The sequence below is a fragment of the Sus scrofa genome, chromosome 9 (genome assembly GCF_054392235.1).
Source record: "Sus scrofa isolate SSC_HxYL_T2T_F1_AM1 chromosome 9, Sscrofa_HxYL_maternal_Yorkshire_Landrace_v2.0, whole genome shotgun sequence".
NCBI classification, from domain to species: Eukaryota; Metazoa; Chordata; class Mammalia; order Artiodactyla; family Suidae; genus Sus; species Sus scrofa.
The window spans coordinates 92817423-92833485 of NC_139391.1; the positions used below are offsets into that span (position 1 = coordinate 92817423).

General features: G+C 35.6%; 2 protein-coding genes across 63 annotated transcripts in view; one reads left to right on the forward strand and one right to left on the reverse strand.

The window, feature by feature from the left end:
* Window positions 1-16063, forward strand: part of HDAC9 (histone deacetylase 9) — a 967336-nt gene that overhangs the window by 911217 nt on the left and 40056 nt on the right. The gene's annotated exons all lie outside the window — the stretch shown is intronic.
* Window positions 1-16063, reverse strand: part of LOC146400031 (uncharacterized) — a 179443-nt gene that overhangs the window by 29275 nt on the left and 134105 nt on the right. For 3 of the 17 annotated variants that reach the window (XR_014815928.1, XR_014815933.1, XR_014815938.1), the window contains one exon: window positions 3113-3162. The exons of the other annotated variants lie outside the window; for them this stretch is intronic. The gene's annotated coding sequence lies outside the window, so the exon portion shown is untranslated. Of the gene's footprint in view, window positions 1-3112; window positions 3163-16063 lie in introns of those variants that run through there. 17 annotated transcript variants of the gene reach the window in all.

Genomic DNA, 16063 nt, shown 5'->3' on the forward strand with positions numbered 1-16063 from the left:
GATATAAACAACCCCATACCTCCAGGGCAGGAAGCTCCACAGACTGAAAACCAACTGGCTCACAGAGACTCACCTACAGGAGTGAGAGTTCTGAGCCCCACATCAAACCCTCACATGCGAGGATCTGGCACTGGGAGAAAGAGCCTCCGGAGCATCTGGCATTGAAGGCCAGTGGGGCTTGTGCGCAGGAGCTCCACAGGACTGGGGGAAACGGAGACCCCATTCTTAAAAGGCACACACGGATTTTCACATGCACTGGATCCCAGGGCAGAGAGAGATCTCCATAGGAATCTGGGTCAAACCTGACTGCAGTTCTTGAAGGACATCCTGGGAAAACAGGAGTGAATGTGGCTTGTTGTTAGGGACAGACATTGAAAGCAACCTTGCCTTTCTCTGCAGGTGGCCATTTTGGGAAAATCTGGCCCCACCCATCAGTCAGTGCTGAGAAGCCCCAAGGCAAACAACAATCCAGGTGGGATCACAGCCCCACCCCTCAGTAAACATGCTACCTAAAGACCCCTCAGGCACACAGCTGCCTCTAATCCCATCCAGAGACTAAGCCCCACCCACCAGAGGGATTAGAATCAGCTCCACCTACCAGTGGGCAGGCATCAGCCCCTCCCATCAGGGAGCCTACAGAAAGCCCCCATACTAACTTCAGCCACAAGGGGGACAGACACCAGAAGTAAGAGAGGCTACAACACTATTATCTGTAAAAAGGTCACCACACAAAAAAACCTATAAAAATGAAAAGACAGAGAACTATAACTCAGATGAGAGAGAAAGGAAAAACCCCAGAAAATCAGCTAAGTGATCAGGAGATTCTCAGTATCCAGGAAAATGACTTTAGACTGTTGATGCTAAAGATGATGCAAGACATTGGAAATAAACTGGAGGCAAAGATGGATAACTTACAGGAAACACTGAGCAAAGAGATATAAGATATACAACTTAAACAAGAAGAGATGCAAAATACAATAAAAAATTTACTAGAAGCAGCTAACAGCAGAATACAGGAGGCAGAAGAATGAATAAGCGAGGTGGAGGACAGATTAGTGGAAATTATGGATGCAGAACAGAAAAGAGAAAAAAGATTGAGAACAAATGAAGAGTCTCAGAGAACTCTGGGACAATGTGAAATGCAAGAACATCCGTATTATAGGGGTGCCAGAAGGAGAAGAGAGAGAGAAGGGGACAGAAAAAATATTCCAAGAGGTAATAGCTGAAAACTTCCTAACATGGGAAAGGAACCACTCACTCAAATCCAGGAAGCACAACGAATACCATATAAAATAAACCCAAAGAGAAGTACACCGAGACACACTTTAATCAAATTGACCAAAATTAAAGACAAAGAGAAAATCTTGAAAGCAGCTAGGGAAAAGAAACAAATAACATACAAGGGAACCCCAATAAGGTTATCAGCAGATTTTTCAGCAGAAACTCTGCAGGCCAGAAGGGAGTGGCATGATATACTTAACGTGATGAAAGGAAAAAAACCTCAAACCAAGATTATTCTACCCAGCAAGGCTCTCATTGAGATTTGAAGGAGAAATCAAAACCTTCACAGATAAGCAAAAGTTGAGAGAATTCAGCAACAGTAAACCAGCCTTACAACAAATACTAAAGGAACTTCTCTAGGCAGAAAAGACAAGACAGCAACAGGAAACAAAAATTCCACAAATGACAAGGCTCACCAGTAAAGGTATATATACAGTAAAGATAAGAAATCATCCATGCACGATTATGCCACCAAAATCAGAAATCATGAGAAGAGGTGGGTACAAATGTGGGACACTGGAGATGAACTTGCAATTAAGAGAACAACAACTTAAAACAATCTCATATACATATAGACTCTTATATCAAAACTTCAGAATAACTGCAAACCAAAAATCTACAAGTGATACACAAACAAGGAATCTCTGAAGAAGAAATATATCTCATAGTAAATAAGTGCATAATCCACCACGAAGGGGGTCATTTGACATCATTCTTGGAATGCTGAAGTCTTCTTAGATCTGATTCTGATTTCCTCTCCATCAAAGAATTTATGATAATTATAATTAAATAATGCAACTCTACAATTAAATAATACAGTTCTACAATTGTATTATTAATAACCATTTCTCTCCATGATACAATATAAGGTCTATAATGTCTTGTTTATCACATCACCTAGAATGGTGTAGTGCCTATATTGAAGAATCAATAAGATGTAACAAATTGTGAGGACATATTTATATAGTTACACTGTTTTTTAACCAATTTATGCATTTTATATTTTACTTATTTTCAGAGGGTGTATTATTTTTGTTATTCTTACCAGTTAAGTTATTCTTTTTATTATGCTATATAAAATATTTAATGGTATATAAGGCTTTCTTCTTTATAAATTTTAGTTGCATAATATACACAATTTTAACATAATGCTAATTTTTAAAGAAAAATTGAAATGTAATAGATAATACTAAATAGTAAAGATGAAAGCCATACAAAATGGCATAAAGTATAGAATAAATTTCCTATTTGTCTCAGCATATTTTCCATTCCACTTCTCCAGAGGAAGTCACTTAATCTGTTTCTTAAGATCCATGATATAGTAATCTGTGTGAATGTAATTGTGTTTAAATAGATGAATTTTATTCTATAAAAAAAATTAAAAATAAAATTATACCCAAATGTAAAAAAAAAAAGAAAAAGATATGGATAGGAACTAATGAAGAATGCTATTAAAGTAAAATAAACCTTGCTCTAAAGATGATATTCATTGTCTCATTTTATGTGAAATATCATTCTCAGCCATCTCTTCCCATTACTGTAATACCTTCTACCTACCCCCTTCCCAAGGAGAAAGGGCATTTACATCAGATGATCCAGAAGAAAATCAGATCGTTTCTAAGATGAAAGGAATTTGTACATCTCTTGTTGTGAGGAAATTGTCCAAGATTTTGACCTCATGGGTCTGTGCACACAGATTAAAGGGTTGTTTCTCCAGATTGCAACATGCACTACATAAATCATTTCACGAGCTCACTAGCCTCTTGACTCCACACCCAAATGCTAATATACAGTTTTTCTTCTTTTTGTCCCTTCTTATTTGATTCTTTACCATTTTTTATTTCTCTGTTTTTGTCTCCTCCATCTTCATCCTATTGAGATCTGGAAGAACAAGAGATATGTGCAATGCTGAAAAGGAGCTTTTTACTCGTAAGGATTTAATGATTTATTTAAACAAGGAAGGAACATGATCAGATCTACATTTCAAAAGATCAATATGCCTCCAATAAGGACAGGAGATTTAGCAAGACTTACTGTCAGATGTGAGCAGTTTAATTCAGAAGTAGAGTTGGGTTGGTATAGTAATTAATAGGCATGGAGAGGATTAATGATTTCTAAATTTGGGGCTTAGACAACTGGGTAGGTGGTGGTATCACTTCCTGTGATGGGGAACAGTAGAAGAAGAAGAGCTTTGAAAGGAGAGGTGAATATTAGCCGTAAGAAAAAGAAACTGCTGATTGAAAGGCTTGAAATTTGGGGGACCATTCTAAAAATGAGTTTTCTCCACAGTGAAGTTAGAGGGACATTGGAGTGTTTTCAGCGTGACAGGCCCTGTCCTAAGCACTCTTTTTTGGGGGGGCGCTCTGAGGCATGTGGAGTTCCCAGGCCAGGGATCAGATCTAAGCCACAGTTGGGACCTAAATTGCAGCTGCGATAACCCCAGATCCTTAACCGCTATGCTGAGCCAAGGATCAAACCTATGGCCTGTGCTCCCAAGACGCCTCCAATCCTGTTACGCCAAAGGGGAACTCCTGAGTACTCTTATTAACATAAGTTAACTTACTTAATCTACTCAACAGCCTAATGAGGTATCTACTATTTTCATTTCCCTTTTACAATCAGGTAAACTGAGGTACATCTAGGTTAAATAACTTTCCAAGGTCACACCGTTAATAAATGGACTAAAGCAAGCTCATAAATCAAGCGGTCTAGCTCCACAGTTTGTGGTCTTTGTCTTTATGTTACTCTAACTCACAACTAAATTCATTCCTTTTGCAATTTTCATATGCACTTTTTCCTGTCTCATCCAAAAGTGACAGGTTTAGGGGAAAAATCAATTAACTGAAGGTTTAGAGTTTTGGGAGTTCTGGTTAATGGAGGTTCAGCCACAGTCAGTTCTAGAAGGGCAGTGCCAAATTGCAAGGAGACATGGAGCTATGAATCCACTTTGGAGCCCCTTATAAACTTGCAAAATACATCTAATCGCAAAAAAATGCAAGGATTGGCAGAATTTCAAATCCCTGCCCTGTTGAGTTTAAAACCCTGACTGTTGTCAGGTGTGAGCTGCTATTTGTCATAGATTTTTTGGCTTTAGACAGAGGCCTTGACGTTGCAGCCCCGGGCCAGGCTGACCTTCATTGAAGAAAAGCAGTGTTAGACATTTTCCCACTATTAACCTCGCCAACCCTTGCTTGTATCAGAGCCAGGTCAAACTTGTACACATGGCTTTTTGAAAGTTGATTTTGAACTTCTAATTAACCATTCTCTTGAAATGTTGAGACTCTGATTATTGTTTAGTGGAGGACTAATACTAGAATGTAGCAGAATTAAAAGGAAAATCTGCCATCTGCTTAGAGACTTAACTTGTCTGGAATTTTTTTTTTTTATTCCAACTGACTCTATAATTATGAGTTTTCTTTCCCTCACGTTTCTACTAAGACAAAGCTAATCAAACCATGAGTCTAAATAAAACTACGTATTTCTAGGACTGGAAACTCTTAAGAACAGAAATGCTTTGTGATTCTGTTCTTAGCTGTTAGCACCCAGATTCACTTCACATACACATGAGATACCATTCACTGAGACGGGGTGTGCTCGAAGGTAAAGTTTGGGGGAAGATCATTTGCTAGGTATTTTTATATATTTATATATAATGCATAATAAGTTAGGGATATGAATTTGATGAATACTAAAGAGGTTTTATCTTCCTCCTGGGTTCTGGTAGAAGCAAATACAATTTCTTTCTGGAGGAAAGTATCCCTAATTTAGAACCTCAGTGTTTGCAGAGATCAAATTCAACAAAATATGAAATCAAGTAAATAAATACATACATGTTTAAATAAATGAATAAAATCAAATGCACAAGGACACAAGGCATTAGGGAAAGTCAGCAGAAAAGAGAAACGAAAATAATAAACCTTATTTTGTGGGGTTAAAATAGAGGTGGGTCACTAATTTCAAGTAATGATAATAGATTAAAAATACTTAATTTCACTCCTCCATAAAACTCCACTAAAAATTAAGGGTTGTGGTGGTTTTGTGTGGCTTTAAGATGTACACTCATAGGGATGAAGAATGAAAAAGGAAATAATAGGAACCTGGAGGTCAGATGGTCATCTGTTAGTGTCTTAGCAAACTGCCCCCCAAAACAAATCTTAAACCAGTACTGGCAGGCGTATCTCTGTCAGAGAAGGATACATCAGACCCATATAGAAGTGTTGACCCACACACCTAAGACTCTATATTTTAATTTGCCATTTTTCCTAATTCATTAACCATTTCCTTTTTTCACTTTTTTCTTTGTACAGCTTAAAAACAGTAACACAAATTCATTTGCCATTCTACCTTTAATCTACCTTAAAAATCTTGCTCTTTTACCTTACCAGTCTAAAAAAATCTCAACCCTAGATATAGTCTATAGGGAACTTTTCTCCAACACTAGTCCTAAATAAACAGGTCTGCTTGAGACTGTCATGAACCTACAGTTCGACCGCCTGTAAATTTATGATCACCAAACTCAAGTGGACGCATTATAGTCCTACTGTGTTTCTCAGGTCAGTTTACACTGCCTCTCTCAAACTACTTTTTCAAACTCCACGCTCCTCCAACCTCCATTTATCTCACCCTCACCCTCAGTCTCAGCAACAAACTTTTCTTAGAGTAAATTATAGCTACCGAACTGTTCTTTGAACTATTCATTCTCATCAATATTTAAACACCCTAAAATCTCTCATCCTAAAAACAAACTCCAGCAACCTCACTCCTTCTCTAGTCTGACATCCTGTTACTCTCAAACCATCCAGGAACAAATTCTTGGAAAAGGGTTCTATCTAGTTATCTCCATTTTCTCAGCTACAAATCCCTGTCAGAACCACTCCATTCTGCTGCAATCTTACCACATTACCAGTGGTATTTCTACTGCCAGATTTAAAAAGCGATTTTATTAAACCATTTGTTTTGAAATTTCTTTTTTCTTTTAGGGCTGCACCTGCAGCACATGGAAGTTTCCAGGCTAGGGGTCCAATTGGAGCTGCAGCTGTTGGCCTACGCCACAGCCACAGCAACACGGGATCTGAGCCACATCTGCGACCTATACCACAGCTCACAGCAACGCTGGATCCTTTAACCCACTGAAGGGGGCCAGGTGTCAAACCCGCATCCTCGTGGATACTAGTCAGGTTTTAACTTTTAAGGAAAGTGACAGATATATAACTCAGAATTCTCATATAACCTTCACCTCACTTTCCTGAAGTTGACACCTTGCCTAACTATAGCACCATTACAAAAACCTAAGAAATTAAGTCATATGGAGCTATTAACTAAACTATAGATTTTGGATTCCACTGCTCTTTTTCACTAGTTTCCTTATTCTGTTCCAGGATTCAGTCTTATGATCAACACATTGCACTTAGTTGCCATGTCTCGGTTTTCTCCCACCTGTAACAGTTCTTCAGTCTTTCTGTGCTTTTCATGACCTTGATGCTTTTAAAGAGAACTGGCCAGAATGTCTCTCAGCTTGGGTCTTTCTAATGCTTCCTTCTAATTATACTGAGGATATGCTTTTTGGCAAAATCACCGTAGCAGTCATGCATTCTTAGTGCATCAGATCCATAGTACCTAATGTCAATATGTTTTATTGTTGGTGAGGTTAACTTGGATTACTTGCTTGAGGAGATCTCCAGTATAAAATTAGAATATTTTCCTTTGGAATTAATAAATAGTTGGGAGATACTTTGAGATTATGGAGATATGCTGTTTTTCCTCAAACTTTTGCCCATTAATTTCAGCAGCCATCAGTAGCTCCTGCCTACAAAAATTATTACTCTGATTCCAATGCTGATTTTCTATTTTCTTTACTCTGTCTATATTTATTACTTGGAACTGTACTTCCTCTTCCATTTATTAATCTATTCATTTGTATATTTATATCAGTATGGACTCACATATTTACTCTGTGGGTTATAATCCAATACTATCATTATTTATATTGTTGTTCAAATTATTCCATCTCTGGCTAATCAGACCTCTTTCAGGCTAAATACTATGTCCTTTTGATGTGGCTCCAGACTTACACTCTAACATTCCAATCTCCCAAAAGTCTTTGAATCCCTTCCTCTTCATTAAATCAAGACAGGTCTGACATTTCCAAATCACTTACTGTGGGCCACCTTTGGTCCATATTTTAGCCAACCCTTATTAACTCTTCTAGCTGCAACATTAAATGCAGAATCTCTGCTTAGTGAGCCTGTCATCCTCTAGCCTAAGTATTTTTCACACTATATAGTCTTTTGCTAAGTTTATAAATGGATAAGTTATTTCAACCTTCTTTACTTAATATTTTTCAGCTGTAAAATATGGAAAATGAAATAATCCTCCTAGAAGGTGGTTTTGAAATTGTATGAAGTTACATAGAAAGCACATTCTCATAGGTATTTCATAGGAACTTAATGAATATTTCCAATCATTTTACTTATTGTTGTTTTGTCCAGACTATAGCTTCATAGTCATCTCTACATGAATAACCCCAAAAATATATATCTTCAGCTCAGACCTCAGATCTGAGTTCCAGATGTTTCCTAAACTTCTTGCTCAGATCTTTCCTTTTATATCACAAAGGCACATATAGTCAACATGTCCAAAGTCATTGTCATTATTTTTGCCTTACAACTCAGCCTTTCCAGGTTTATTGGTCCAAAGAGATGGCAGCACTGTCCTTCCAATTTTGCTAGACAAGAATCCAGGAGTTGTCCTTCTTACTGTTCTTTCCATTGCTGTCTACATCCAAGCCATTACCCCATTCTGTTTGTTGTATTCCTTAAATATTTGATTTATCCAACCAATTACTTCTGTTCCCAGGGACACCATCCTAAATCAGGCTTTCACCATCTTTCCACTGGACCATTATTATATCCTACAATGTGGTCTACCCACATCCATTCTTGCTTTCTCCATTTTTTTTTTCTAAAGTACTGCCAGAGTGATCTTTTACAAAATTGTCTCTATACTACACAATGCTGGATGGTAAATATTTAAAGCTTTGTGTTTCAACTGCTTAACCCTTCCATTGTAGCAAGGAAGCATCCATAGCCAATGTCTTATGAGCATGGTTGTGTTTCAACAAAAATTTACCAAAAGAAAAAAAAAAGAGTGTGGGACCAATTTGTTTTATGAAAAAAGAAAAATCTGAAACAAGTGGTATCTGGATGGGATGTTGAAATAATAGACATTTACCCCCACACACACAGATTGTAAGGGACATCTAGTTTCTGAACTGGGAGATGGAGGGAGAAATGTGCAATATTTCTGCCACCTGATGCACCAGACAGGTGTGCTCCAGCCATAGCTTGTGACATGCATGAGCCCACCAAGCTGTCAGAAGGTTGGTGTTGGGAAGAACGTGGGGCATCAGAGGTTTCCATACAATAAATAGGGTGGGAGCAGAATTTACTGCTCAACTGTCATTTCCCAAGAAAGCTAATAATGAATACATAACTTGCACAAAATGTTTATCATTATTCATCACCCTTCGTGGGGACATAGTGATATCATGAGTGACATGAACACTGAAGACACACTGTTGCTGAATCAGTAGCAGTTTCTACTATAAAATAGTCATTATTAAAAAAATAAAAAGTAAAAGGTCACAGGGGACACTTTAACAGGTGCAATTGCTGAAGGTACATTTAAGTATTACTCATGAAACAAGAATTTTTATTTGGATAAGATGACTACGCTTCTAAATTTTTTCATGACCTTTCAATTTCAGTTTTTTTTTCAAGTTTCAAAATGAGGTAATGTTGTTTGTTGACTCTAGCAGAAGAATATCTTGGTTAAAGATGCATTGTCCTTAGGATGCTTCAAATAGAAAAATCAGTTAATTCTAATAATGGTTTGATATGTTCCATTCAATTCATAGAATTAGAGTTTTTGGAAATAAATATGCCAAAAATGAAACTTAGGGCATTACTGTGAATTCTGCTATAAATTACAGTGGAAATCTAACAATGACACTAAAATCTTTTGATTTCATATTAATATGCAAATTTAAATTTTGCTATAGCATAGCTTAATCTTAACAGAAGTGCATTTGGAATTGGTTAAAAAATACCAAATTCCTTAAGTTTTTATAAATAAATTGATAAAATGTAATTATAAATTTAATAAAAATGTATTTTTAAATTCCTAAAAACACATGTGATCCAGCAATCCCATTCCTGGACATATATTGAGACAAAACTATAATTCAAAAAGACGCATGCATCCCTATATTCATAGCAGCACTACTCACAATAGCCAAGATGTGGAAAACAAGCTAAATATACATCAAAAGATGAATGGACACAAAATATGTGGTAATATATACAATGGAATATCTACTCAGCCATAAAAAAGAATGGAATAATGCCATTTGAAGCAACATGGATGCAGTTAGAGATTCTCATATTAAGTGAAATGAGTCAGAAAGAGAAAGACAAATGCCATGTGATATCACTTATATGTGGAATCTAAAATACGGCACAAATGAACCTATCCACAAGCCAGAAACAGACTTACAGACATAGAGAACACACTTGTGGTTGCCAAGAAGGAGGGGGAAAGGAATGGGATGGACTGGGAGTTTGGGGTTATTAGATGCAAACTGTTGCATTTAGAGTAGATAAGCAATGAGGTCCTGCTGTACAGCACAGGGAACTATATCCAGTCTCTCAGGATAGACCATGCTGGAAGAAAATATAAGAGAGGGAATGCATATATATGGATGATTGGGTCACTTTGCTATACCACAGAAATTGGCACAACATTATAAATCAACTACACTTTAATATAAAAATATATAGATAACCAACAAAGACCTAGTGTGTAAGGGAACTCTACTCAATAATCTGTAATAACCTATATGGGAAAATAATCTGAAAAAGAATTAAGGTATGTATATTTGTAATCACTTTGCTATATACCTGAAACTAACACATTGTAAAGCAGCTATACTCGGTAAATCAATTAATTTTTTTTTTTTTTTTTTTTTTTGGCTTTTAAGGGCTGCACCCATGGCATATGGAAGTTCCCAGGCTAGGGGTCAAATCATAGCTACAGCTGCCAGCCTACGCCAAAGCCACAGCAAGACTGGATCCAAACCACGTCTGCGACCGACACCACAGCTCATGGCAATGCCGGATCCTTAACCAACTGAGTGAGGCCAGGGATCAAACCCACATCCTCATGGACTCTAGTTGGATTCATTTCCGCTGAGCCACAATGGGAACTACCCCCCGCCTCAAATTTTGTTTAACTCCCTAAAAATAAAACCAAACAGGCTTGATATCCTATCAATTAAAGTTTATGGTATTATTCTCAAAAGTTAAAATACCTTTATATAAACAGAGGGTGAAATACAGTTAAGTAAAATACAAAGTTTTTTTTTTTTTAAATGCAACTGGTATTGATGACAAAAACTTCAGCATGGGAATACAAAATTTCTCTTTGCTGCCCTCTATCAACCATAATTTACTAATGTTTGAGATGACTATTATATAATAATATTGAACTATTTTGTAAATAAGTTTTCTAAGTTTTTATTACATTTTTCTAATCAGTTAAAATTCATTAATCTAAATATTCAATAAATGGACCTCTGACCCCACATATGAAGGATCAATTACTGTAGGAATTGCTCACTCAACAGAAATAAAAGGAAACTAGGAAACACATGTATATGGAACACTGTTTTTGGACACTGGACAGCAGGTAGTGAAGACCTGTGATCTCAGCAGGAAACAAATAAGAGAAGCAAATAAAATGAGTCCTACAATTGCCCAAGCTTACTGATGAGAGGCAAGTTCCAGGCAGCAGCATAGAGAGAGGGAATTCAAAGAGAGTCCAGTGGTTTTTTGATAAAATTATCAGTTTGGGGAGATTGACGTGGCTAGAATAAATGAGGCAGAATTTTTGGGGTGAAGTTGCTGCACAGATAAAGAGTGCTGTATATCTGTACAGGAGTTTCCTAAACTGTTGTCTTACTTATCTTTCCATACATAAGGTGAAACTCCATAAGGCTGAGAAAGAGTAGGTTAAACAATTTAAAGCAGTTCACACAAAACTGGGAATAGTTTGCATTCCCACTACCCATGAACTATGTAGAGATATCAGAATGGTTTCATCTTAGTTATAGGGCTAAATTAGCTTTACACTAAAGCTTGCTCTGGAGCTATTCTAGCAAAGAGTACAAGCATCCTCAAAAAGTTCATACTGATTGCAGGTAATTTAACTGGATGCCCAAACAAAACCCAGCACTTTCAAAGAACACAATAAAACTCAACAACCAAAAGTATTCAAATTAACAATGTTAGGCATTCCAAATGAAAATTACCAGGAATACAATGAAGCAGGAAAATTTGAACTAGAATCAGAAGACATGTCATTTAACAGAAACTGACTCAGTCATGTAAGATATGATGAAATTAGCAGATGAAATGTTACTTCTAATGTAAAGAGTAAAGTGCAAACATATTTCAGAGAAATAAAAACATTAAAAATGTGCAAATGGAAGTTTAGATACAAAAAGACAATGTTTGAAATAAAAAGAAACTTCTGAAAACTGGAAGGATTAATGCAGATTTTACACTACACAAGAAAAGAGAAAAAAGTGAAGTTGGAAAACAAGAATTATCTAAAGTGAAAAACAGAGAGAAAAATACTGGAAAAAAAAGTTTATCACTGATATATTGGACATCAGTCAGTATAAATAACTATAACTGGAGTCCCACAAAAGGCAGCAGTGGAGGGAGTATTTGAAAGAATAATGGAAAAATTTTCATAAATTTGATGAAAACTACAAATGCACAGATCCAAGAAATTCAATCTCAAGCATAATAAGCATAAATAAAATCACAGTAAGAAATATTGTGAGATATTTTTTCCAACTTTTTGATAAATGGTTTTATTTTTAATATTTGTCCCTGAAGTATGTTGACTGCATGTTGTATTAGTTACAGGTGTACAGCAAAGTGAATCATATATATATATGAGATCATATACATGTATACATCCATTCTTTTCTCCCATATAGGTTATTACAAACTATTGAGTAGATAGTTCTATAGGTAAGCTCTTATTAATTATCTAATTTATACATAGTGTGTATATGTTATTCCCATCCTCCTAATCCCCCCATGCTTTCCCCTATGGTAACCATAAGATTGGCTTTGAAATCTGAGTTTATTTTTGTTTTGTGAATAAGTTCTTATGTATCATTTTTATTAGGTTCTACATATAAGTGATCAAATGATATTCATCTTCTCTAACTACACTTAGTATGATAGTTTCCAGGTCCATCCATGTTGCTGTAAATGGCATTATTTTGGTTTTTTTTTTTAATAGTTGAGTAATATCCCATTGTATATATGTATCACATCTTCTTTATCCATTCCTCCATTGATGGACATTTAGGTTGTTTCCACATCTTGCCTGTTGTAAATAGTGCTACAATGAACGTTGGGGTTCATGTATCACTATGAATTATGGTTTTCTCCAGATAGGCGTCTAGGAGTTGGATTGTCGGATCATATGGTAGTTCTACATTTAGTTTTTGGAAGGAATCTCCATACTGACCTTCATAATGGTTGCACCAATTTACATTCCAACTAATAACATAGGAGGGTACCCTTTTTCCCACACCCTATCCAGCACTTATTGTTTGTAGACCTTTTAATGATTTCCAAGTACCTCATTGTAGTTTTGATCTGCATTTTTAATAATTAGTGATGTTGAACATCTTATGTGCTTCTGGCCATCTGTCTTCTTTGCAGAAATGTCTATTTAATATATTCTATTTTTTGACTGGGTTGTTTGATTTTTTGATACTGAACTGCATGAGTTGTTGGTATATTTTGGAGATTAATCACTGTCTGTTGCTTCATTTGCAAAGATTTTCTCCCATTCTGTGTGTTTTTTAATTTTTTTAATGGTTCCCTTTGCTGTGAGAAAAAAAATTTAATTAGGTCCATTTGTTTATTTTTGTTGTTAAGAAGTGGATCCAAAAATATATTGCTGTAGTTTATGTCAAAGAGAGTTCCACCTATGCCTTCCTCTAGGATTTTTATAGTATCTGGCCTTACCTCTAGGTCTTTAATGCATTTTCAGTTATTTTTGTGTATGGTGTTAGAAAATGTACTAATATAATTCTTTTACATGCAGCTGTCCAGTTTTCCCAGCACCACTTATTGAAGGAACTGTCTTTTCTCCATTGTATATTCTTGCTACCCTTTCATAGATTAGTTGACTATATGTGTGTGGTTTTATGTCTGGGCCTTGTATCTTGTTCCCCTGATCTATATTTCTGTTTTGTGCCAATGCCATACTGTTTTTGACGAGTATAGTTTTTTAGTATTGTCTGAAGTCAGGAAGCCTGATTCATCCATCCAGTTCCATTTCTTTTTTCAAAGATTGCTCTGGCTCTTTAGGGTCTTTTGTGTTTCCATACAATATTTAAAATGTTTTGTTCTAGTTCTATGAAGAATATCATTGGTAATTTGATAGGGACTGTATTGAATCTGTAGAGTGCCTTGGGTAGTAAGTCCTTTTGACAGTATTGATTCTTCCAACAGAAGAGCATGGTATATCTTTCCGTTTGTTTGTGTCATCTTTGATTTCGTTCATCAGTGTCTTTGGGTTTTCAGAGTATAGGTCTTTTATCTCTTTAGGAAGGTTTATTCCTTAGGTATTTTCTTCTTTTTGATGTGATAGTAAATGGGATTGGGAGTTCCTGTCGTGGTGTGGTAGAAATGAATCCAACTAGGAAGCATGAGGTTGCGGGTTCGATCCCTGACCTCGCTCAGTGGGTTAAGGATCCAGCATTGCCGTGAGCTGTGGTGTAGGTTGCAGACATGGCTTGGATCTGGTGTTGCTGCGGCTGTGGCATAGGCTGGTGGCTACAGCTCCGATTCAATCCCTAGCCTGGGAACCTCCATATTCTGCAGGTGTGGCCCCAAAAAGACCAAAAAAAAAAAAAGATAGTAAATGGGATTGTTTCCTTAATTTGTCTTTGTGATCTTTACAAGAAATCAGAGAAAAGAAAAAGCATATTACATTCAAAGAAACAAAGATAGATAATGAGATAAAGAAATATTTGAATATCGAAGTATATGTTAAGTGAAAGAAGCTAGCTAGATATGAAAGACTATCGACTATATGGTTCCATTTCTATGAAATTCCAGAAAAGGCAAAAGTACAGTGGCAGAATTTTAGTGATTGTCAGGGGCCAAGAAGGAGGGTAAGAAATTAACTCCAAAAGGCTTAAATGAACTTTTTTGGGTTGAATAAAATATGTATTTTGATTATTGTACTGGTTATATAAATGACTCCATCCATGTATCAGCATGCATCATAATCTGCCCTTAAAGTTGGTAAATTTTGTTGACTGTAAACTATGCTTCAGTGAAACTGATAAGAAATAGTCATGAAATGAAGCAAAAATATAACCTTTGGTGCTTTTAAAGAATTTCAGTTACAGGAAACTGTTTGCAAAAAGGAAAACATTTGAATTGATTCCTGTACAAGCAAAGGAATAAATGAAAAAATTGAAGGATAAGCACTCAAACCATGTACAGGATTTGATTTTGAAAATCTGTAATTAGACTTTCAAAGATAAATATTTGTTGATAGAATCATTGATGAAACTACTTGTAGCTGGATAAATTTATATTATTTCCTGAAATAAAATGAAAGAGAAGTCATATGATTTTACAGCATCCAGAGTTGGTAAATACATTTTGAAGTTATAAATGGAGAAAGTTTTTTTGATAAGTCTGGCCTACCTAAAATATTTGCTGAAGGTACACTGAAAGGAAGAAAAAGACAGTAGTCATGAAAATATTTGGTATGGAATACTCATTTTACCATTTTAAAAATTGGAAGTGAAAATATTCCACATTTAGCAGTTATTTCTCTGAACTTATCAGATAGCACTGCACTTGTAGAGACAGTATTTGTCAAACAAAAAATATTGTAGTCTCTTTAGAAGAGTGAATTAAAGATGCCACAATTTAAAATTTATTAACTCTAAAATTTTGCTCTGAAGATTTCAGACAATTTTATGAAAGAGTCTAAAATATTTAGACCACATTGAAATGGAAAATACATTTTTCATAAAAAGTACCAGTGATATTCTATCAAATATATGGCCACAAAAATTGATTAACCTATGTGAATATTTACCAAAACAAAAAAACCAACAAAAATGAATTTTAGTTATGAAAATAATAATTTTATTATTATTTTAAAATATATTTTTTGTTGTTTTTTTGTTTTGGATTTTTTTTGGCTATGCTATGAAAATAATTATTGAATAGTACTGTTTTATAGGTCCGCTGACTAAAATAATTTGTTCACCAATAAGTGAATAGTTCTATAACATAAAATATTTATTTTTAGCCCCATTTAACCCTCAAAATTGTCTCAACATGGTTGAAAAATTACCTGGTCCCTCTATTTATACACCAGTTTTAAATACCTCTTTATTTTTCATGTATATAATGCTTTGTCCTCCATTTAGCTAAAAAAAGTATCTTAACACGCCTGAATGACGGAGACCACTTTGCAGAACTCCTGGAGTACCAATGGGAGCTGGAAGTCCTAGAGTACCAGTATTTTTCTCTTCTCTGAAAATTTAGTATTCGTTGGAGAGCAGAATTATCAGATGTGTGTTGTAGATGGACTCTCAGAGCACTGTGGGTGATAGATTGAGAATAGACAGGAAAATGCAGAAAAGAATTTATCTTTAAAAAGT